The sequence below is a fragment of the Brassica napus genome, chromosome C6, assembly GCF_020379485.1.
Source record: "Brassica napus cultivar Da-Ae chromosome C6, Da-Ae, whole genome shotgun sequence".
Taxonomy (NCBI): Eukaryota; Viridiplantae; Streptophyta; class Magnoliopsida; order Brassicales; family Brassicaceae; genus Brassica; species Brassica napus.
In genome coordinates, this window is record NC_063449.1 from 4,719,750 (window position 1) to 4,744,853 (window position 25,104).

The following is a 25,104-nucleotide window of genomic DNA, read 5'->3' on the forward strand; positions in this document are numbered from 1 at the left end:
AATCTTTGTTAACAGTATGCAAATATATTTTGTAAACATTTTTATTTTGAAAGTTTTTAGCTTCCTATAATCATGATATGTAACTTATATTTCCAAAAAAAAATTCAACTAAACGAACTAAATTAAATTTTAAATTTTGAAAATCCTTATTGTTTTATAAGTTTAGGTTTTCTATATGGAAAAAAATTGTAATCATTTTTATTCCAAAACAAATCCTCTTTTTTTTTTGGTTTGTAATCTCAATTTTTGTCAACTAAACCTAATTGTTAAATTAAATTAATAGAAACCTTATTATTCAATAAGTTTTGATCTTTCCATATGAAATGAATTTCAAGTTTAGATCGCAAAAAAAAACATGTAGGTTTTATGATCTTTATGACCCAAAGATATATATAGTTCTTTTACAAAAAAAGAAAGAAAGAAAGATATGTTTACTTTTATATTGTCATTGTTTGTTAAGAAAGCATAGAGTATGTGACTACGTTTTTAGACTCAATTTCATTAGTTTTGTTAAAATTTATGTTACTGTATAACAAGTCCAGCAACAACAATATATAACATAAAGTAAATACAATATTTAATAAATGTATTTGTCCAACATAAAGTACTTGCAAGTAAATAAATATTGCTTCTGTTTTAATAGTATTGATAGATAAAAACATGTTATTAGTTAAAACAGAATTTGTCAAAAAAAAAAAGAAGAAGTTGAAATAGAATGATATGTAAATATTTTCAAAATAGAAAAATACCTGAAAAAAATCTTCATGCTTGAGTTTCGTACTTTTAATAAAATATTATTTGGGCTCCTAACACACAATTTTGGTCCAAATAGTTAAAGTCCTAAGTATCTTCATTTAGGCTCATATATCTATATTATTAAAAGAGAAGGAGTTTAAATAAATCTACCTATGAAAGTCATTTTGGACCTTTTCCTTTTTCCATTTTTTGGTCTAACCATATCTATTATAACAGCATCTACGACCTTTGTAACCCAAATAATTCGAAAAGAATATTCTAAGTTGACATCTACTTTAAATTTCATTTTAATAAAATAGACTATTATCTAACCAGAAATCGCCATCTCATATCCTACATAACCCACCTCTCACCAAACTCAAGAGCATCACATATATCACCAATATCAAAAACATAAAACCCGAGGCTCAGACCCAAGGAAACCAAAAAATGCTAAAGTGGTTCATATCCTGTTTTTTTAAGTCATTGCAATCCTCATCTCCCCCTCATGATAAGGTATTACATTTTTACATGGTTGAACTATGGGACTATGTGTTTAGAAATCGCGGCTAACATGTTTACTTTCATTATATATTCAGATCTCTTATTATGGTTTTCTTATATGTTTCAGCTCTCCACAAAACAAAAAGATTTGTCCACAACCTCAGAAAACAACAAGTTTATGGTTTGGATGGAAAATAACAAGGATATTATTGAAGTAGAAGATAATGATAATCCAGATTGCTGTGCCAAATGTAATTTTGTTTGGAATCCAATATCTCTTACCTGGGAAGCAAACATCGAGATTTGAAGAATATTCTAAATGTACTTTTCATTTGTTTTCTTATGAAGATTATATTATTAGTACGTGAGAGGAAAATGCATTTGTACTTTTCATTTGTTTTCTTATGAAGATTTACAATTTGATTTTGTGAAACAATAAAATATCACGAAACACAAAGGGGGATTTTATTTTGTCATAAATTTATATTAATAATAAAGGGGCATTAAAATTGCGGTTTGAAGCACGAAACACAACTCAATAAATGTGAAATCTGAATAACAAACGAATATACTAAGTGGAAGCAAAACAACTACAATACTTCCTCTACAAGTTTATCATAAGTTTAGGAAGCAAAATAACTATAGAAATGACTTGCTTTTATCTCTTGCTTATATTTGAGTAGACAATTTATCATAAGTTTAGAAAGCAAAATAACTATAGAAGAATTAACAACTAAATAAATGTGAACTCTGAAAAACTAACGAATATGCTAAGTGAAAGCAAAATATCTTCATTACTTCCTCTACAAGTTTATTTATTATTGTCAACAACAAAAAATTTTAAAAGCTTAGATTTTATTCCTATAAATACGGTAACTAACATTTATTTACATTGATACGAAATGATCACGAAGAGAAAAATAAATATGCTAAGTGTATATATTCGAAGATTTTTTTGAATATTGATCACGTTTAAGAATCAATAGTGATTTTGTAAACAAAAAAAATCAATAGTATATATTCTCAATCCCGTAATTACCTAAACCAAAAATCTTAATTCCTTCCTCCACAGGATATTATTGATTAATATCACGTTTAAATAATCATTATTAAGAATCAATGCTATTATTCTCAATCACGTAATTACCTTAACCAATATTCTAAATTCCTTCCTCTACAAGTTTATTTATTACGGCTAACTACACAATTTACCTAAAATCTATCAACCAAAATAACTAATTGATGCTTGCTTAGATTTTATTCCTTAAAATAAGATAACCAATTTGATTACAAAATATTCAATTATGGTTGATCGACTATAAACCCCTCCTATATTATAAATACAATCTTACTCTCAACCGTTTAACATCCATCTTTATCAAAATCAAACTCAAACTCCTCACAAGAAAAGAAAAAACGATTCAGAAAATCATGGTTAACAATATGCAGATTACCTTCTTGAACGATATCAAACCACGTTTTACATCTTATCGGGTACAAGTCAAAGTTCTGCATTCATGGAGACAATGGACTAAAATGGCTGGTTACTCACTCGAATTAGTCCTTTCTGATGCTCATGTAAGTGTGTTATTCTTTATATGTTTTTGTTATTTTCAAGATTTTTGTCTATATTCTAATCAACGTAAATTTTGAATCTATGGTATTTTTAGGGTACAAAAATTCATGCATCGTGTAAGAAGACTTACATGGATGAGTTGGCTACGAAAGTTCCTGTTGGAGAGTGGATCAACATTGATAACTTCAGTTTGACGAATGCTCCCCGTACATTTCGAACAACCAAAAATCCTTTGAAAATGAATTTCCTTCACAACACGGACATCTCGGAGTCAACTCTCCAGATTGATGATAATTTTCTGGATTTGGTTGATTTTGAAACCATACTAACTGGCAAGCATAATACGAACATCCTTATTGGTAATTCATTTTCGATATATTTAAAGTTTTGATTATATTAGCAAAGTTTGATAGATAATCATATGCATTGTGTTTTTTTTTTCAGATTTAATTGGACAGGTTTTGGACTTGGGTGATCTTGATACAGTTCATTGTACTGGAGGAAAAGAAAGGAAAAAGTTGGAGTTTACACTTAGAGACATTAAGTGAGTGAATTCAACACCACCTTTGGATTTTGACCCGTTTTTAAGATATATAAGCTCTAATTAGTTGTCTTTTTTTTTGTTTGTAAATAAAGTGATCTAAGGTTGCCTTGCTGCCTTTGGGGAACATATGCTGAGAATGTTTACAATGCTTGCCAAGAAGCTGAAGATGGGTTTATTGTATGCCTTCTAAGATTCGCTAAGATTGGTCATTTTAGAGGTATCAATACTATAAAAATAATGTCCTATAAATCAGATTATATCCTATATTCACGTTTTTTTTTTGTTTTGTGACAAATAACATTCAAATTGTTCAACAATGATAGGAGAAGTCCAAATCTCAAATGCTTATGATTCAAGTAAAATCTTCATCAATCCAGACATACAGGAAGCACAAGCATTTAGAAAAATGTGATTTGTCATTCCTGATCTATATTTTTCTAATATATTTATTGAAAACGTAATGTATATTACTTACAAATATGATTTTTTTCAGTGATTCTGGTGACAGTCTAGCCATCACCATATCCGATTCAGGCGATAACAAATTGGATAAAAAATTGGTCAGCCACAAGTGGATGCAATGCCAGGAGAAAAATCTTGCAGAGTTGGTTGAATCTACTGAGGTAATATTATATATAATATTATATATTTGGTATTAAGAATTAGTAATCTGATGCCTAATTTTGAATTTTCGTGAAGGTTGAACCATGCAGAGTTATTGCAACTATATGTGACATTGATACCGATTGGGGTTGGTATTTTTTTGGTTGCTTCGATTGCAACAAGAAGGTTTTTCAAGAGTCAAAAACTGTCAAGAGAGTGAACGGTAAAGATGTACTGAAATATGTGTGGTGGTGTGAGACATGCAAAAATTGGTGTATTCTGTAAAACCACAGTGAGTTCAGAAAATAATTTAATATTTATCACTCTTGCTGTTTTTTTAACCATATTGAATGCTGAGAATTTGATTTTGATTTTGGCTTTACAGATTTAAAATTCATTTGATGGTTAAAGATGACACTGGTGAATCATCTTTTATGTTGTTGGATTCGATTGCTAAAGTGATTGTTCCTCAATCTGCTGAATATCTACTTAATGGTTCATTAGATGAAGTAAGCCAATTTCTTTATTATATTGACAATCGGCATGTTAAAGATGACATTTCTTTGTAAAATATTACTAAGTTAAATTTCGGTTCATACAGCTAGAAGAAGATGCTGATTTTCCTGATGCAATTACAACTTTGATTGGTCAAACATTTACATTTGGAGTTTACGTTGAAAAGGATAATGCATCTGCTGAAGGGGTATGCTACAAAGTTGGTAAGGTTTGGAAAGATCTAAAGTTACTAAAGATTGGTGACAACTCAGAATCTGGTTCTGCTCCTTCCAGCAGTTTTGTGTCTGAGGTCAGACATGTTTATGACCCTATGTTCTTTGACTATTTGGTTGAACATGTTATACTTATATCACTATAATGATTTTGACATGTAGGCACCGCTTTTGCTACAAGTCAATGAACCTAATGAAGCTGCATCTACTCCTTCTTCCAAACGCAAGAATGAAGAAAACAAAGACACGCCTGATAAGACATCTACTTCGAAAAAGCTATGCACTAAAGTGATTAAGAAGGAGAAGAAGTGATGGAGCAAAAGAAGATGGCTTTGTTGTTTAAGTTTCAGCATATGTTCTTAGAATAAAATAAAAAGTGTTGTTTTCTGGTTTTCCATTTTATTTTTGTTTCATTTTGGATTTAAAATGATAAGAGCTTTTCATTCATGAAGTATAATTTTCAAAAAAATAAAAAAACGATGAGGCAATAACGTGATTGAAACCATAAGATTGTCTACAATGTTATGGTTTAAAAAAAAAACAAAGTGATTATTATTAAAATATTTTAGGAAGGTGTGTTACCTGTCATTAAAAATCGTATTTGATACATAGAACTGTTTTAATAAAATTGACAAATATGTTATTTACGATTCAGTTTTCCTTAAAAAGTGGGGTTTATTTATTTTCTAAACATTTTAAGTTTTTATCAAAACCTACATTAACCTTATTTTCTATCAACCTCTTTTTTCTTCAAACATTTTGTTCCAATGGAGGACGACATCAACAATACGAATGGGAGAATTCCTAAACCAAAATCATCACAAAATTTTTTGAGAAGTAGCGTTTCCCCACAGAGTTCAGAAAATAGGATTACTCCTCAACAAACTGATAAAAGATCTGGAGTATTGCCTTTGAAAAGGGTTTTCTGCAGGGTGTTGAGTGATGTTACAAATACCAATCGCGATACACCAAGTGAACCGCAATCTGGTGTTTTCAACCATCCTCAATCTGTTCACACACAAACAGAATCATCGAGAGGCAAGGATTTTAGAATATATACCCATTACTTAGTTCTTAATAGTCTTTGAAGTTGGTATAATGTTGTATACTCGTGATTTTGTCTTTTGTATCAGTTAATCTGAGTAACAGTACAAGGCCATCTATTTCACAAAGACTAGAAAATGTAAACACATCAGGTAAGATCACCAAACACAAGACCACTGAACAACACAACTTTAGATATGTCATCTACCGTTTTTTTTTTCCTAGGTTTAACTTGGCAAGCCTATGAAGGTCGTAGCTCTATAAATGACTCAAACACTTCAAGCAAAAGAAGGTGTTTTGATATTCGTCCAACAAATCTATTGAAAGAATTCTCAAAGACGAATTCTACTCAGAAACATATTGCAACGAGATCATGCCGAAAAGGACAGCAAGTTTCTATAGATGAAACCAGCATAGTGAACAATTCAGACTATCTGAGTCCATTCGAAGGTATTAATCTATATTACAATGAAAGTGAGTTATATTGGAAGTCAGCAGTACTAATATTTTGATAATAAATGTTTAGATCAAGGTTTCCAGATTTATGATATCAGTTCTGAAGAGGAAGAAACAAATTATGAAGATCATTCTGATCCGGAGACAACAGCCCAGCCCCAAGAAGATATAAGTGTCCAGACAGTGCAAGATGATCAAAGAGCTCAGGTTTTGAAAATGGCAACTATGTTTCAAAATATCTTCCAAGATAAGCCTCTGAAGAAGGGATGGACGAATATCAAACGCCAGGGTAATACTGTCGTATAAAACATTTTGACTATAACATGTTTTGTGCTTTCGTTTTTTGTGAATCACTGACCAGTGTTTCTATACTTAATAGGGAGAAAGCCAAGAGTTAAAGAAGAATCATCATCGAAAAAGACAGGTTATATACATGTTATTTTCCTACGTAGCTACAGATTAAATTTTGGAAAATCGATTTTGAATGTTATCGTGATGTCTTGCTTATTAAAATCGCAGAATACGTTGATGAAGGTGATCCAACTTTTAAATGTGAACACTGTGGCACAATAATGTGGTATGGAGAACGCATTGAGAAAAAAAAGCAGAACAAAAAACCTAAGTTCGCTTTATGTTGTGGCCAAGGTCAGGTTCAGTTGCCATTATTGAAGCAGTCACCAGAGATTCTTAAGAAATTGCTAACAGATAACGATGAGATCAGCAAATACTATAGGGAAAATATCAGGCAAATCAATATGGTTTTCTCTTTTACTTCTCTTGGTGGTAAAATTGATAGATCAGCACCACAAGGATCTGGACCAAAAATGGTTGTTCTTCAAGGAGAGAATTACCATTTAATGGGTAGTTTAAAACCACCACCTGGGGAAGATCCTAAGTTTGGCCAGCTCTATATTATTGACACTGATAACGAAATATAGAATAGATCATCGATTATCGGGTATGTATATATTACATAAACAATTTCTTCTAACTCGCGCATTAACCATCATCTTAACTGAACTTACAATTGTTGTCACAGGAAATATAAAACAAAGCAAGAGAAGGCTAAAAAGGAGAGATTGAGGAAACAAGTTATTGAACGACTTGTGAAGATGCTTGACGAAGTGAATCCATATGTTCATCAGTTTAGGACAGCCAGGGAAAGGTTTAACACTTTTCCAGAGGAGACATTGCATATGAGGATTGTAAGTTGTCGAGAAAAAGATGGAAGGACATATGATACTCCTACTGCGTCCGAGGTTGCTGCATTGATTCCAGGAGATTTCAATTTGGACATGGATAAAAGAGATATTGTTTTAGAAGAGAAGCAAACAGGATTTCTTAAAAGAATCAGCGAAATACATCCATCTTATCTGGCACTTCAATATCCTCTCATTTTTACTTACGGAGAAGATGGATTTAGACTTGGTATTAAAAAAAGAACAACTGATGCTACAGCCCAGCATAAGAGACAGACTATCAGTATGAGACAATGGTATGCATTTCGGCTTCATGAAAGGGAGAACGAGTGTCATACTCTTTTACATTCTAAGAGGTTGTTTCAGCAATTTTTGGTGGATGGCTACACTACGATAGAGTCTAACAGGCTGCGTTATCTGCGATTGAATCAGAAGTGTTTAAGATCAGATAGCTTTGACTCTATACAACAAGCTGAGAATGAGGGGAAAATTGATATGCACGATCAGGGAAGTCGATATCTATTGCCAGCTTCATTTACTGGAGGACCAAGATACATGAAAAATATGTATTTGGATGCCATGGCGGTTTGCAAACATTTTGGGTTTCCTGATCTGTTTATAACCTTTACTTGCAATCCAAAATGGCCAGAAATAATCAGGTATTTGGAGCCTCGCAAACTCACTGCAGACGACAGACCTGAGATTATCTGCAGATTGTTCAAGTGTAAACTTGATTCCCTGATGATGGATTTAACAGATAAGCAGCTATTGGGAAAGACTGTGGCATGTGAGTTTGTCTACTTTTATTTTTTTCCAATATTGTTATAGATGTCATTTTCCAGATGCTTATTTCGTTATCTTGATATGCAACATTGTATACTTTAAATATTGATACATTTGTCTACTTCCTGATGCTTATTTTTGTACTCTTGATATGCAGCCATGTATACTATTGAATTTCAAAAGCGGGGTCTTCCTCATGCTCACATTCTGCTATTTATGGCTCCTGGGTCAAAATTTTCGACTACTGCAGACATTGATAGGATCATTTCGGCTGAAATTCCAGATAAAGAGAAAGACCCGGAGCTTTACGAAGTTGTGAAAGATATGATGATTCATTGTCCTTGTGGAGCTGTTAACATGAAGTCCCCTTGCATGGAGAATGGAAAATGCTCTAAGCTATATCCTAAAACTCACGTTGAGAAGACTACTGTCAACAAAGAAGGATTTCCTATCTACAGAAGAAGAGAACAGCCTGATCGCTTCATTGAGAAACATGGCTTCAAATGTGACAACATATATGTCATTCCTTATAACAGAGATCTGTCGCTTCGCTATCGAGCTCACATCAATGTCGAATGGTGTAATCAGACTGGTTCAATCAAATACTTATTTAAGTATATTAATAAAGGACAAGATCGTTGTACTGTAGCCGTGGAAAATCCTTCAACTGCGACTAGCGGTACTGATGGAGCAGCAACAGAAGAGAAAAAAAATGAAATTAAGGATTTCTTCAACTGCAGGTACATGAATATTAGTTTCGTATATCTATGGAACAAACTATTACATTTCTAAACTTTGACTACGTTGAGTAGTTATGGCTAACTAAATGTTTTTGACACGCATATGCAGATATGTATCTGCTTCGGAAGGTGCATGGAGAACATTTAAGTTTAATATACACCATCGATCCATGCCAGTTGAGAGGATACAATTTCATTTACCGGGAAAGCAGATTGTCATTTTCAAAGATGATGACACCTATGATGAAGTTACCAGTCGCGTGCTTATCGAGAATACAATGTTCATGGGATGGTTTGAACTAAAGAAAATCAGTGAGGTTGCAAGGAAGATGACTCTAGCTGAAATTCCAACAAAGTTTATTTGGAATAAAAAACAGCGGAAGTTTACTGATAGAAAGAGAGGATACAGTATTGGCAGAATCAACTACGCACCACGGAAAATAGAACAGGCCTACTACCTTAGAGTCTTGCTGAACATTGTAAGGGGTCCTACATCTTTTGAGGAAATCAAAACATTTAACAATGTTCAGTATCCAGATTACAAAGAGACGTGCTTTGCTCGGGGTTTGTTGGAAGATGATCAAGAATATATTGACGATATTGTGAGGACAAGTTTTACAGGTTCAGCATCATATATGCGCCAGTGTTTTGTGATCATGCTCATGTCAAATAGTCTATCGAAGCCAGAAGTTGTTTGGGAAAACACTTGGGAATTTCTATCTGATGACATTTTGTATCGTCGTAGGAAGCTATTAAACAGACCAGGTATGATTAGCTTTTCAAAATCGTTAGCATAATACACTCCTATTATTCCTGAGTAACTTTAAAAGTTTGAATATGGTTATTTTTGTTATGTAGATCTATGTTTGACTGACGAGGAGATAAAACAGCTTACTCTTCACGAGATTGAGAAGATTTTGAAGAGGAATGGTACTTCTCTGGAAGCCTGGGAGAAAATGCCAAAGCCAATATCTGATCTAACTCATAAGGAGAATGTCTTGATTATGGATGAGCTTGGTTATGACAGAGAGCAGTTAAAAGCTGATCATGATCAGAACTTTGTTAAAATGACAGACGAACAAAGAAAGATTTATGATGAGGTTCTTAGTGCTGTCATAGAGAAGAAAGGAGGCATTTTTTTTGTGTATGGCTTTGGTGGAACTGGAAAAACTTTCTTGTGGAGATTGTTGTCTGCTGCTATTAGATACAGAGGAGAAATTTGTTTGAATGTTGCATCAAGTGGGATAGCTTCACTACTTCTACCAGGAGGAAGGACAGCACATTCTAGATTTGGAATACCAATCAACCCAGATGATTTTTCAACTTGCACACTAATTAAAGGATCTGATCAAGCGAATTTGATTAAAGAATCTTCTTTGATCATCTGGGACGAGGCACCAATGATGAGCAAGCATTGTTTCGAATCATTGGATATTAGATGTTGGAGATGGAAACATTGGGCAAGGTAACGATGGAGAGGCTTTAATCGATATTCCAGAGGAGTTTCTTATTCTTGATGCAAATGATCCAATTGAGTCTATAAGCAAAGCTGTTTATGGGGATTCAATATCTTTGCAGCAGAATAAAGAGCCTAAGTTTTTTCAAGAAAGAGCTATACTTTGTCCTACTAATGAAGATGTAGACAAGATTAATCAGCACATGTTGGATAGCCTTGATGGTTTGTTATTTTTCTCATAATTTATAATCTATTGTTCTTATATATTTGATCGCAGTTGATTGATTAATTTGTCTGTTTTTTTTTTTTGCAGGTGAGGAAAGAATCTACTCAAGTTCTGATTCGATTGATGCTTCTGATAAATTTGGGAAAAGTGACCAAGCTCTCACTCCAGATTTTTTAAACACCATCAAAGTATCAGGTTTGCCAAATCATAGTCTTCGTTTGAAAATCGGTTGTCCTATAATGTTGCTAAGAAACATAGATCCTACTGGCGGATTAATGAATGGGACTCGACTTCAGATTACAGAGATGTATGATTTTGTGATTAAGGCGAAAGTGATTACAGGAGATAAGGTTGGGCGAATTGTTCTTATTCCTAGGCTTGCTATTACCCCTACTGACAAAAAGTTGCCTTTCAAGATGAAAAGGAGGCAACTACCTATTGCTGTGGCTTTTGCCATTACAATAGAGTCAGGGGCAATCACTATCAGAAGTTGGCATTTATCTACCAAGGTCTGTGTTTTCTCATGGTCAATTGTACGTGGCTATCTCAAGAGTGACATCCAAGAAGGGGCTAAAGATTTTGATTGTGGACGATGAGGGAAAGCCTCAGAAACAAACAATGAACGTTATTTTCAAAGAGATTTTCCAGAATCTCTGATTTTATCTTTACTTTGTTGTTTTCTTTTGTTGAACTATCTATTTGGGTTGCATACAGTATTTAATTTTGGAAAACAATATTTATAATGCTTTGCAAGTTTTATTATTTTCAATAAAAGCATTCATTCATTTCAAGAAATCAAGCAAGCTCCGGTTTGATACCTAACTACCGATAAAGTTCCATTCCTATTGTTCAATACTATCAAGTAATTAGAACAACTTACAGTTAATAATAGGAGTGTATACGCGTTCTGATCTTCTCCAAATAGATGTTGATGTCAGTTTACTATACGATGATTATGTTTTTTAAATCCTACAATCAAAACTAAGAACCATAAGCATAACAACATAGAGGATGTTTCATCAAAAGTTAGCAACTTGACCCAACTACTAAAAGAATATATTATAAAAAGTTCGACTTATCTCCTTATTATTGACTTTGAATCATCATGGTCTATATTATAAATGCCTTTCCAGCTCTTTAAAACGAGTTTGAATCTTGATTGTAAATACCTGAAACAAATTTGAAATTAGAATCTCAAAGTGTTGATGTAATTCTGTTTTCTGAAACAGTTGTTATATTCTTAACAAAAAAAATATTTGAAATATTCACTTACACTGACTTTTGACATTGGTGATTCATCTGCTCTGACTTTTTAGTTTGGTGATTCATCTGCTCTTTTAGAATATATCCTTCGCATCCAATTGTTTGTCAAAACATGAAAAAATTGGAAATTATAATTTTGAAGTGTAGATGTCATTCTATTTACAAAACAAACGAAGAAAAACAAGTATATGTTTACCTTCTCACGTTTGATAATGTTCACCTAAATAAAGACTTGATCCATATTTGCCATGCATATAAAAATAAGAACCTATAAGATGACCGGGAAAAAATATCAATTAATATACATCAATTGATGTATATGAATCTTACATATTTGATTTTCTTCGTTATAGATATCTAATAACTTGTGCTGAAGAGGATAATTAGAAACCAAAATATATTAACTAAACAGAAATAATTATTTATTGCAGCAAATATAGATTCGTGTAATAAGAACCAACAATGATTTTTTATACAACGATAAAAAAAAATTTATCATTCAAACAGCGAACGCTTACATGTTTGTCGGGTATTGTTTCAGTATTACAATCTGACCGATTTGTACTCGGAAGTCATCGGAAATCACATGGACCCAACACCTGAAATTATTTTTGAAAGTTAGATCTCCGTGTATACAAAATCAGATATGGAAGAGTTTGAGTGTGTTCGATCTGTAGGAAGAAGAGATAATACCAGATCAAATCCGAGAGGAACGAGTGGACGGGAATCGCCATCTCCGAATTTTTTTTTTTTTAGAGTTTCAATCTGTCAAAACAAGAGACGATCTTAATCCTTTCTTGTCGGCAGGTACAAATTTTTTGATGGGCTTGGGCCCTTAACTTAACAAATCAATTTTTACTACTAAACCCATTTAAGTTAAAAACAATTTTAATCCTATTTAACTTCAGACCCACTTTCAATTACTTCTTTAAAAAAATACAATATTTTGAACACCAATTAATACATAAATACATGTAAACAGAATTGAAAAAAAATAATAAATGTAAACAGATCATTTATTTTATATTATAGATTTCTACTAATAAAACCATTGTCTCAAAAAGATTAATATTATTGTGAGGTATTTTTACCATGTTCGTTTTATTATATCCTACCCTCACTTATATACGGGTAAATAGATCCATCGGTTCGACTACAAGTCTGACTCGGATATGAAAATTCAATGAAAATATTGTACAAGACTGAGCAGATGAAAATAATAATAATATAACAGCTTTTAAATATTATAGATATATAATAGTAAGTTTTAATTTAAATAATATTTAGCTTTACGGTCAACCAAAAAATACCCGCGCTTTTTAAGCGCGGGTCAGAATCTAGTTCATTGTTTAAAAAACAATTATTGACTACATCTTATGTATTAAAACAAAAGTCATGACTTTTTTCATGTGTGATATTTTAAAATGTACATTCTCCTAGAATAGTATTTACATTATTTTGTATTTACATAACCTAATCCTAACAATATATTTAATTCCCCTTTTCCAGCAAGATTAAACAAAACAATTATTTTGATTTATCAGTTAGTGTTTAGATTCTTTACGTGAGGGATCGAGTGCTCCGACGTTCTTGGACAATTAATCAGCCCACTACCAGCATAGCATAGCTATTAATCTTTCTTCATAAAATTGCAGTCCCTGCAGTTATTATTGAACTCTAAACCTAACGTAAAACAAACTATAACATGAAATTATCAAACTAATTTGAGCTTATTCTGTTCTGATTATTTATCTAGGTTGTTACATAGAAAATTACTGGTCTAACGTTGATGATAAATAAGATTCATAATCAACAATATATAGTAACTTAAAATAAAAAAGTTTAACTTTTGTTTCTTTTAAATAGTTGAATCATGTGTTATGATTTCAAACAATACAGAGTAAGTCACTTATAATATACTTTAGACACTAACACAATGCAACCATTAAAACAGAATTCATAACTTTTTACATGCGTAATTTTTTTTATTTGATCTATCATTTAAATAAGATGTTTAAAAAAAGATCCATCATTTAAATTTTTTAATTCATGTATTTTTGTATTTTTTTTTACATCATTAATGATATATATTGCAAATATGGGTGTTCAACCCGGTAAAAGCAAACCAACAAAAACTGAACCAAACCGAAATACTGAAAGTGATTTGGATTTGATAATACCGAATATACCGAATGAATGTTATTCTTAAGAAGCCGTGGCATATGAAAATGTTTGGTATATAAACCGATCAAACCGAATAAACCAATCAATTAAAATATAGTAATATAATTATATGTAAATTATATAATTTAATTAATAACATATGCATAATTTATTTTATTGATATAATCTTCATATAATATGTTGATTTTACTAATTTAATGTTTTTTAAATAAAAAAAATATTTTTCATTTTTATCAAATTAAACAAAACATAATTTTACTTTTCATTGAAAAATATGTGTCCTAATATTTAGCTATTTAATTTATAAGCAATTTCAATTTCATTATCTGACTTCTTACCTTTTATATACATTTCCTATTACTATCTACCTTTTATTACTTTCTTATTAATACTTTCATAAACTCATTATTTTGTATATATAAGTCATTAACGGTACATTTTTAACAATACACAAACTCAAAATTTTATACAACCTGATCAGTAATAAAGATTATTTACTACGTGAGTAACATTTGACCTCTATCAAATGGAGTTTAAGAATGTTTTAGACCATTTCTTCAAAAGTCAATAACCTTTAATTAAATAACTTTTAATTAAAATATCATGTATTTTCCTAATAATAAAACCTAAGAGACTCATTAATTTTAACAAATTAAACTAAATATTTAAATATTTTAAAAATAAAATAAATAAAAATATATTCTACAGATTTTTCTAAAATCGTAATCTAATAAAATCTTACTATATCTTTTTGAAAAGTATAAATACCACTAAAACAGGAAAATGTTTTGAAACTAAACTTATAATTACATGGTATATTATCATTTGTGTCACTAAGATTTAATTAGTTTCCGAAGCATAGGTTATGCCAAAACAATATATTAATTTTTATATTACAAACACAATTAGCCGCTTTATATAACAAACTACGTCTATCATATTTTATGGCCCATCTCATTTCACGCATTACCACATTACGAACATTAACCAAGCAAAATTTATACAAAGAATACATTATCATACATTTTACAACAAAATTCATTGGACATGAAAATAAATTTCATGTTTATTAAATTTTACATATATTATAATGTCTAACTAGATCTCGACCCGCGCAAGCGCGGATTTTTGTTTTCATTTATTTTTATATAAATATTTTGTTTTCAATTCTAAATTAGTATATATTATAATATATATGTGTCTATCAATTTTTAAAACATAATAAGTTTACGGTATATTTTTTCATTGAATAGACTGTTTCAAACTTTCACATGTATTTGTATCTTCTTCTATATATATTTTGGATTATTATTTTATTATTAAAATCGTAACTATATATATAAAGATTAGTAAAATATTGTTTTATTGACAAATTCAAAAATATTGTAACATTTCACAAATTTAGAAAGTTTTTTTCAAAATTAAACTTTTCGCTTCATAGATTTATATTATCGAGTAAATAATTAAACATTTAGTTTTTGTTTAATTTTTAAAATAAATTATATAGTTTAAAATTTGTTTTCATTGGTTTAAGGCAGTAAAGATTAATCACTGTTAGATAATATGATTTTTTTTATTTAAAAAAAATCTTTATAATTTTAAAAGTTAACGTCGACAAATATTTAAATGTTTATCATATGGAGGTATAGTATTACAACATTAAATTACATCTATTTAATTTATACTATCTATAAATCCAATTTATCATCTATTGTTTAAATCCAATTATTAATAGCCCAATAAAAAATTTTGGTAGGCCGAAAATTTAAATAATAAGATTAGAGATTAAATGTAACATGATTTTCTAGGAATATGTCCATTAGGTCCATTTTAATAAAAAAAATCACACATGAATCAAGGCTGTGACTTCTTTTTAATATATAAGATAAACAAACAAAAAATCCAACAAAAATATAATATAATAGGTAGCTGCAAATACAATTTTCGGTTCAAATTATAATGTGTGGTAATATTTAGTTACTATTCGCTTCAGTTAGTCGCTTTATATAACAAATTACTACTATCATATTTTATGGTCCATCTCATTTCACTCATTACCACATTACGAACATTAACCAAGCAAGTGAAAAATTTTATACATAGAATACATTATCATACAGTTTACAACAAAATTCATTGGACATGAAAATAATTTTTCATGTTTATTAAATTTTACATATATTATAATGTCTAATAATCAAATAAAAAATCCAACAAAATAAAATATAATAAGTAGCTGCAAATACAATTGCCAGGTTGAAACAATCAATTGGATGACAAACAACTAAAGTGGACAAACAACTAAAATATAACACTACTGTATTTAAATATAAGTCATATACACTTTTGAAAATATGCTTAATGTTTATAATATATCACTAAAAAATGTAAAATAAAAAATTATATAAATATAAATGAAAATAAACAGCCGCGCGGTTGCGCGGATCGAGATCTAGTAATTGTTAATATTATGGTTATGATTTAATTGATCCACTAGAATTTAACCCGCATATTCGTGCGGGTATTTTTCATTTTATAAACTTTGACATTATCATACAATTTTTGAATATATGATTTATATTCTAGTGTTATGTATTATATAACTATTAAATCTTATTGTTTAGGTTTTTTATTATTTTATTAATATATAGTGATTTATTTATGTCTTTACTGTTTTATTAATTGTTATTACATTTTCAAGTTTGGTACAATTAATATATAATTTGAAATAATAAAATTAAGAATCTTCTTCAACATATGATTTTTTTAAAAATATATAGCTGTAGAAATAAATGTTCAACATATGTTAATAACTTTATTTTGGTATAAAATATTATGTAGTTAACTTATTTTAACCCGTTTAATGGTAAATGATAATTTATTTATATGAAAGCTTTTCTAAAAAATTAAATAAGTTAATTTACCAGTTTAATATATTTTTTCGTATTTTTTATATAATACTTCTAGTTTAATATAAGAGTTAATTGGGTGAATATACCTAGTAGAAACCAAAATTAGATAAATACCCTTATGCACGAAAAATCTTTGGTCAGTGTAGTCCTTTTAATGCATTCTACCAAAACTACCCTTGACGGTACGCCACGTCGTCTAAGAAAGCACATGCGTTGATATCTCTCGGATATGAGCTAGATATATAGCTCTCTGCTCACCTATAGCTCTTTAATAGGAGATTTTAAACCACACGCTGTTGTTTTGCTAAAATATAATGAGATATTTCTTTTGTTTGTTAACCAATTAGTTAGATTGTAATAATTATGTTAGAAATATTATAGGTTCATAAATGTAGTGGTGTTGGGATGCATGTTGTACTGAACAACAATGAGATATTTATATGCTTTGTTAATTGATATGTTAGTTTGTTATAATTATGATAGAGTTTAGATTCATGAGAAGAAGAAGATATAATCAGGGGCGAAGCCGGGTTGGAAGGAAGGGGTGCACGTGCACCCATTATTATTTAGTAATTGAATTTTTTTACATTGGACATGTTACGTGAAAGAGGCATATTTAGTTAAGGTGCACCCACAATTACTCAAGAACATGGGCACGAATAACCCGTTTTTTTAACTTTTGTCATTATACATATCAACTATTTAATTATGTGCACCCAATATGAAAAAGATCTGGCTTCGCCTCTGGATATAATGCAATATTTATAAATTTAGAATGTAGTAGTATGGTCTACTCACCACATTAGAAGAACATGTTAACATATAAAAGTGACGTTTAACCAAATCTGTATGCACTAATGTTAGACTGTGAATATTAACTTAGGTTCTAATCGTATAACATAAACGTAATATTTATACTGTTTGTTACTAGAAATGTTAGGTTGTATGCAATATGTTGGAGTCTAGGTTATTGAAAATATAGAAAGACAAATGTAAGATTGCGAAGATCAGAGAAGGTACCACAAATCTAAAGAAGTCTCATCTAGTGACCCTATATTTCCAATGTTAGATTGTAACTATACAATTGGTGTTACAACAAAGAAGAGGAACAAAACTGTACTTATCTATGGTAGTATGTAAGTATTAGCTAAGATCCTAAGAGAAAATAACGAATATATAGTCTCATCTTGTCACCATATATTTCAATGTTATATTGTAAGATCAGATAAAGATAACAAATTCATGACTGGTATACGATAGGCTGTAAGTATTAACTTAGTATCAATCGTACAATGTGATAATTATAATACTTGATACTATTAAATGTTAGCATGTAATGAAAATACTAGTTTCAATAAATCAACTAGATTTCGACCCGCGCAACCGCGCGGATTTTTGTTTTCATTTATTTTTATATAAATATTTTGTTTTCAATTCTAAATTGGTATTTATTATAATATATATGTGTCTATAAATTTTTAAAACATAATAAGTTTACTGTATATTTTTTCATTGAATAAATTGTTTCAAACTTTCACATGTATTTGTATCTTCTTCTATATATATATTTTCGGTTATTATTTCATTATTACAATCATAACTATATATATAAAGATTAATAAAATATTGTTTTATTGTCATATTCAAAGATATTGTAACATTTCACAAATTTAGAAAGTTTTAAAAAAATTAAACTTTTCGCTTCATAGATTTATATTATCGAGTAAATAATTAAATATTTAGTTTTTGTTTAATTTTTAAAATAAACTATATAGTTTAAAATTTGTTTTCATTGGTTTAAGGTAGCAAATATTAATCATTGTTAGATAATATGGTTTTTGTTATTTAAATTTTTTTTTTTTATAATTTTAAAAGTTAACATCGACAAATATTTAAATATTTAGCATATAGAGGTATAGTATTACAACATTAAATTATATCTATTTAATTTATATTATCTATAAGTCCAATGGATCATCTATTGTTTAAATCCAATTATTAATAGCCCAATAAACATTTCTTGTAGGCCCAAAATTAAAATGATAAGATTAGATATTAAATGTAACATGATTTTCTAGGAATAGGTCCATTAGGTCCAATTTTTAAAAAATCACACATGAATCAAGGTTGTGACTTCTATTTTAATATATAAGATAGTAAATGATTTCAGTGGTTATCATTAGTGGCTAACAAATTTCTTAACTGTTAATTAGAATATTAGTGGCTAATATATATGTTGATGACATTAGAGACGAGAGAGAACTGTGTGAGTTAGTAATTGTAACAAAGAGTTTAATATAGTTCTTAGTGTATAAGTATATAACTGTTAACGGTTAAGTATTCACATTATATGTTAATAATGTAACACAAATCGACTCTCCTTAGTAGTAACGAGAGAGTGAGATAATAGAAGATATCAATGCTTAATATAAGAAATAATGCAACACAAGCAGGACGGTAAATAAACAAAAGTGTATTCAGATAAACTTAGAGGATATTAGAATTTAGTTTCACATAATTAAAACTGGTAACACAAGTAAACTCTCAAGAAACATCCATATAGACTTTCTAACAAAAAGAAACCAAATCTCTTGTTCTTTCTAGACTCTCAACGAACACACAATTACATATTGCCCGAAAATTCCAAAAAGAGGAATTTTCGGATAAAGATACAATCTTGTCAAAAACCTCTTCTTCTACCTATCATGCCACTCAAAACATTTTGTAACTAGTGTGGAGTTGTATTCACCGTCAACGATAAACACTAGCTTCGCCTAAAACATTTAACACAAAAAGCAATTCAGACTCCAAATTCTCATAGTATATAACTTTTGCTAATGTTTTAAGAAAATTAAGCGTCAACTAACATTATCATACAGATATACTGAATTCAGTGGAGTATATATAATTTTTGTTAACGCTAAGAGAAAAGGTAAAGTCTATGTTATATTAGTAGCATGTACATGTGACACTAAAATTTAACATCTCATGTTTTCATGTACCGATAACGGGAATATATGTTAACATCTAACTAATTAGATATCGCAGCCTAAAATGAATTACTCTCCTAGTAACTAAGGAAATAGATAAATGGAAACTTACAACGTATCTGACATTTTTTGTCAAAACTTACGATGGGTTCATAAAATATTTGACAGGTGGCACTCGCAAACCTATTTTAACTCTCCAAATCCGGTGACGTTTGCGAACTCTCAAGAATACATCCGGATCGGTCTTCAAGTGAACATGTCGGAGGAGCACATCGGGCGAAGATGTTGTAGATTTGTCGGAAGCTTATGGCAGAGGATCATGTTTTGAACTCAAACTCTCGTCTTTGCGGCGGAGAGAAAGTGTTGGAGACATTGATGATACTTGAAGATGGAGAAGAAGAAGAGAAGAGATTGATTTTCATGTATGTAATTGTCATAACAATCACTAGACATAATCTGTGTAGACTATGTTTTTGATTCAGATATGAGCAAATCTTGATTTGTCTCACAATTTTAGGGATATCAATTTGATCGGTAACAAATGACGTTAAGTTTTCTCTTTCTTCAACGGATAAAATCATAGTCTAGGATTCTATAGCATTAGTAGGTATAGGGACATTACTGGGATATTAAAAATTGAATAGTGCAAGTGATATTTCACTAATTATAGCTCAAACGGTGTATATGGAGCCTAATATCTCTTAATATAGTACATATTATAATTATAAATTTGTAAAATGTAGCATAGAACTTTTTTTGTTTTATAATAAAATTTAATTAATATTAATTTAAATTATATCATTAATTACGAAATTAATTAAATATTATTTAATTAAAAAATATTTAAAATGATTAGTAAGATTTTGTTAGATTTTTCTCAGATTTTGCTATAAATAAAAATAAAATTCAAATTTATAGCTAAAATTGATTTATTATTTTATTCTTGGGAAATTGCCAAAAATACCATTTTCAAAGTACCACTTTTCATGTTTACACTAATCACTTTTACCCTCATCTTTAGTGAAGGGTAAAAGACATTTATAACTTTTTGATTAACTTTGACAAAGAAAAACATACGGTTAACTAATCTAAACTTAAAACATCAACTCTAAACCCTAAATCATCAACTCTAAACCCTAAACCATGAAACATCAACTCTAAACCCTAAATCCCGAAACATCAACTCTAAACCCTAAACCCTGAACCCTAAACGTAAACCCTAAACCCTAAATCTAAACTTAAAGCATCAACTTTAAACCCTAAATCGTCAACTCTAAACCCTAAACCATGAAACATCAACTCTAAACCCTAAACCCTGAAACATTAACTCTAAACCCTAAACCCTAAACCTTCAAATCTAAACCCTAAAACATCAACTCTAAACCCTAAACGTAAACCTTAAACCCTAAACCCTATATTTTTCTTAAATTCGAACCCTAAACCCTAAAACCCTAAACGTTCAAATCTAAACCCTAAAACATCAACTCTAAACCCTAAACGTAAACCCTAAACCCTAAAACCCTAAACCTTCAAATCTAAACCCTAAAACATAAACTCTAAGATTTTAGGGTTTAGAATTTAGGGTTTAGGGTTTAGAGTTGAAGGTTTAGGGTTTATGGTTTATAGTTGATGTTTCGGGGTTTAGGGTTAATTTTTAGGGTTTAGGGTTTAGAGTTTAGGGTTTAGTGTTGTTGGTTTAGGGTTTAGAGTTGAAGTTTAGGGTTTAGGGTTTAGAGTTGATGTTTTAGGGTTTAGAGTTGAAGGTTTAGGGCTTAGGGTTTAGAGTTGATGTTTCAGGGTTTAGAGTTCGTATTTAAAAAAAATAGGGTTTAGGATTAGTGTTCATATTTCAAAAAAAAAATAGGGTTTAAGATTGATGGTTTAAGGTTTAGAGTTGAGTTTTAGGGTTTAGGGTTTAAATTTCGAAATCGTATAATTCGAAAAAAAAATAAAAAAATTATTTTTTTATTTTTTTAGATTTTTATTTATTTAAATATTTATTTATTATATATATAAAGAACAAGGGCATAAGAGTCTTTTGCCACTTAATGAAGAATATATTTTTGAAAATGTCTCTTTAGTGGTGGTAAAAATGAAAAGTGGTAGTATGAAAGTGGTAAACACGTAATTTCCCCTTTATTCTTATTGATTATTATGTTACATTATGTTATTAATGAAATGAACATATTGTGACTTTTTATGGTGGATAAAAATAGTACCTTTTTTTAATAGAGAAGATGACCACACATAGATAAAGAAGATAAAAATACCAATAGAGATGTTGGGCTGAAGACGGAGTATGACGGTCGAAAATTTAGAAATAGAGACTGGTGAATGCATAAGAGATAAAAACAATATGTTGCAATGAAAAATTCAATTTCTTCATCAAATTGAGTAAATTTAAATCTAATATATTAAATTAGGTTCCAATTTTTATCCAACATTATCAAGTCATAGTAGGACCACTTAAATAATTAGTTAATATGATATATTTGATTATTTACATTAATAATAAACTAACTATAAATTTGAATTTTATTTTTTTAATTATAACAAAATCTGTTGAGAAAGAATCTACCAAAATATTACTTAAAATTTTAAATGTTTTTATAAAATAACATATTAATTAATTTCGGAATTAGTAATATAATATTGTTAGAAATCAATATTAACTAAAATTTTCTTATAAATAAAGAAAATAAAAAATTATATACTTTTTTTTATAAATTCTCTAATTATATTCTGTATTATATAAAAATAGAAGTGCTATATGAATTAAATATGAAAAAATTATATTAAATAGGTAAATTAAAAACAATTATTTTTAAAAATTGTTTCATTTAATCAACTATCACTTATCATTAAAATGGTTAAAATTCGTAAAATATATAATATTTTTATACAAAAATAAATTTATAACATATGTTAAACTTTTATATCTACAACTATATATTATCTTTTTTGTTTATTTTGAAACTCTCAACAATATATTGTTTAAAATGTTTCTATACAAAAATATCATAATACATAATAACATTTAGTTCATATACTATTTTAAAAATATATTATTTGAAAACTATGAAATTTTAGTAATTTATTTAAAATATTAAAGACAAATCAAATTTTAATTATAAGTTTTTTATTGTAATCATAAAAAAAATCTGTTAAGAAAATGTAGAAAATATTTCCAAAAATTCAAATATTTTTTATAAAATAATGTATTAATGTAGTAATAAAAACACATTCAAAAATAGTAGTGTAATTTTTTAAAGTTCTTTTGAGAAAATATAAAATTTTGAAAATAAATATTCAAACTCAAAATGATAATATTTCTAATTTTACAAAAGATAAAATCATAGATAATAATGAATAAAGTTTTGAAATGCACCACAAAAAAATAAACTATATATGTTGTAAAAACTAAAGTAATCAAATATTTTGAAATCTTAATTAAAAATAAAAATAAAACTTAATATCATAACATAAAAATATATATTCTATATCAATTGAATTTACTGAAATAATATGATAGATACTATTATGCATAAAATTTATTAAAATAATAGGGATATATTATTTAAAAATAGTGTTTTTATTTATAAATCCCGTAAAATACTAAAATAATATATGTTAAACTATATTTTTAAACAAAACATGTAAATTAAAATTATCTTAAACATATTTATTTTCTATAATATAAATAAATAAATTTTAAAAATGTATTACAGCAAAATCTATAAATTAAAGAAAAATATACTTTGAAAGAGGTTATCTATTTGATTATTTCATATTGTTATTTTTATTGTATATAACTCAAAAATATATTAGTAAGTAATAAAAATTAATAACAAAGTAAAATGTATTAAACAAATCACTATAAATTAATAATGCTGAATAAGAAATATAAACAATAATATTATAGAATTACACAATATATAGTACCAAAATGGAAATTATATATTTAAATTTTTGTAATAATATCAAATATATTTATAAAATGAAAAATATCTGCACGGACGTGCGGGTTAAAATCTAGTATTGGATTATGAAAAAGAAGAATATAAGTGAAAGAGAATGAAATGTTATCTTACCGAACAAAAGTTTGTAAAGAAATTTATACTAATAAAAGGGACCTTTTGAGGCTCCATAGAGCATCCACATCAGCAAAAAAAAACTTCTTCCAAAAGATGACACGTGGCATAAAATATAGTTTTACATTTTAATATTACAAATTTTTGAAAATTATAAATAATATGTAAACATAAAGCATAAAAAATGGAAAAACTACATTAAACATATGTAAAATTACCATTTTTCACTTTAAAAGAAAAGACGGTTTATCTCCATAATGTAACATTACCGTTTTATAAAAAAAAAACAAAAAACATTATATATAATTTTTAAAAAATATAGTTTTACATTTGCGTCAATATTAGCAAAAAAAACTTCTCCCGAAAGATGACACGTGGCATTAACAAAAAACAAAAAATAAATATACATATAAAGAAAAATAAATAATAAGTAAATATACAATATAAGAAATAGAAATATTACATTAAACAATAATAAGTAAATATACAATATAATAAAAATAAATAAAAAGTAAATATGCAATATAAGAAATAGAAATAGTACATTAAACATCTATCATAATTTATCATCTGAATAATAGCAAGAAAATTGGAATACGTAAATATATAATTAAAAATGAAAAAACTAAATTAAACATCTATATGAAAAATGTATATATACTAATAAATGGAGCTTTTGAGGCTCCATAGAGCGTCCACATCCGCTGAAAAAAATTTATTCTAAAAGATTACACGTGTCATTAATAAAAAATAAAAAAATAAATATATATATAAATAAAAATAAATAATAAGTAAATATACAATATAAGAAATATAAATATTACATCTATACTAATAAAAGCGAGCTTTTGAGGCTCCATAGGATGTCCACATCAGCGAAAAAACTTTTTCTAAAAGATGACACGTGGCATTAATAAAAAATAAAAAATAAATATACATATAAAGAAAAACAAATAATAAGTAAATATATAATATAAGAAATATAAATATTACATGGAATACTGGCTTATTGGAATTTCCGGCTCGGGGAAATAAAATGTCATGGCAAGGGAGAAGGGGGAAAGGAAAAG

The 25,104-nt window shown here is 28.6% G+C and overlaps 1 long non-coding RNA gene across 1 annotated transcript; it reads right to left on the minus strand.

The window, feature by feature from the left end:
- Positions 1-657: 657 nt before the first annotated feature.
- On the minus strand, positions 658-15,145 carry LOC111207101. Its single transcript, XR_007325430.1, has 6 exons — positions 12,551-15,145; positions 12,376-12,456; positions 12,054-12,125; positions 11,868-11,943; positions 11,475-11,763; positions 658-3,062 (listed from the first exon to the last, which is right to left on the minus strand). It is a non-coding gene; the product is annotated as an uncharacterized LOC111207101 (long non-coding RNA).
- Positions 15,146-25,104: the final 9,959 nt, after the last annotated feature.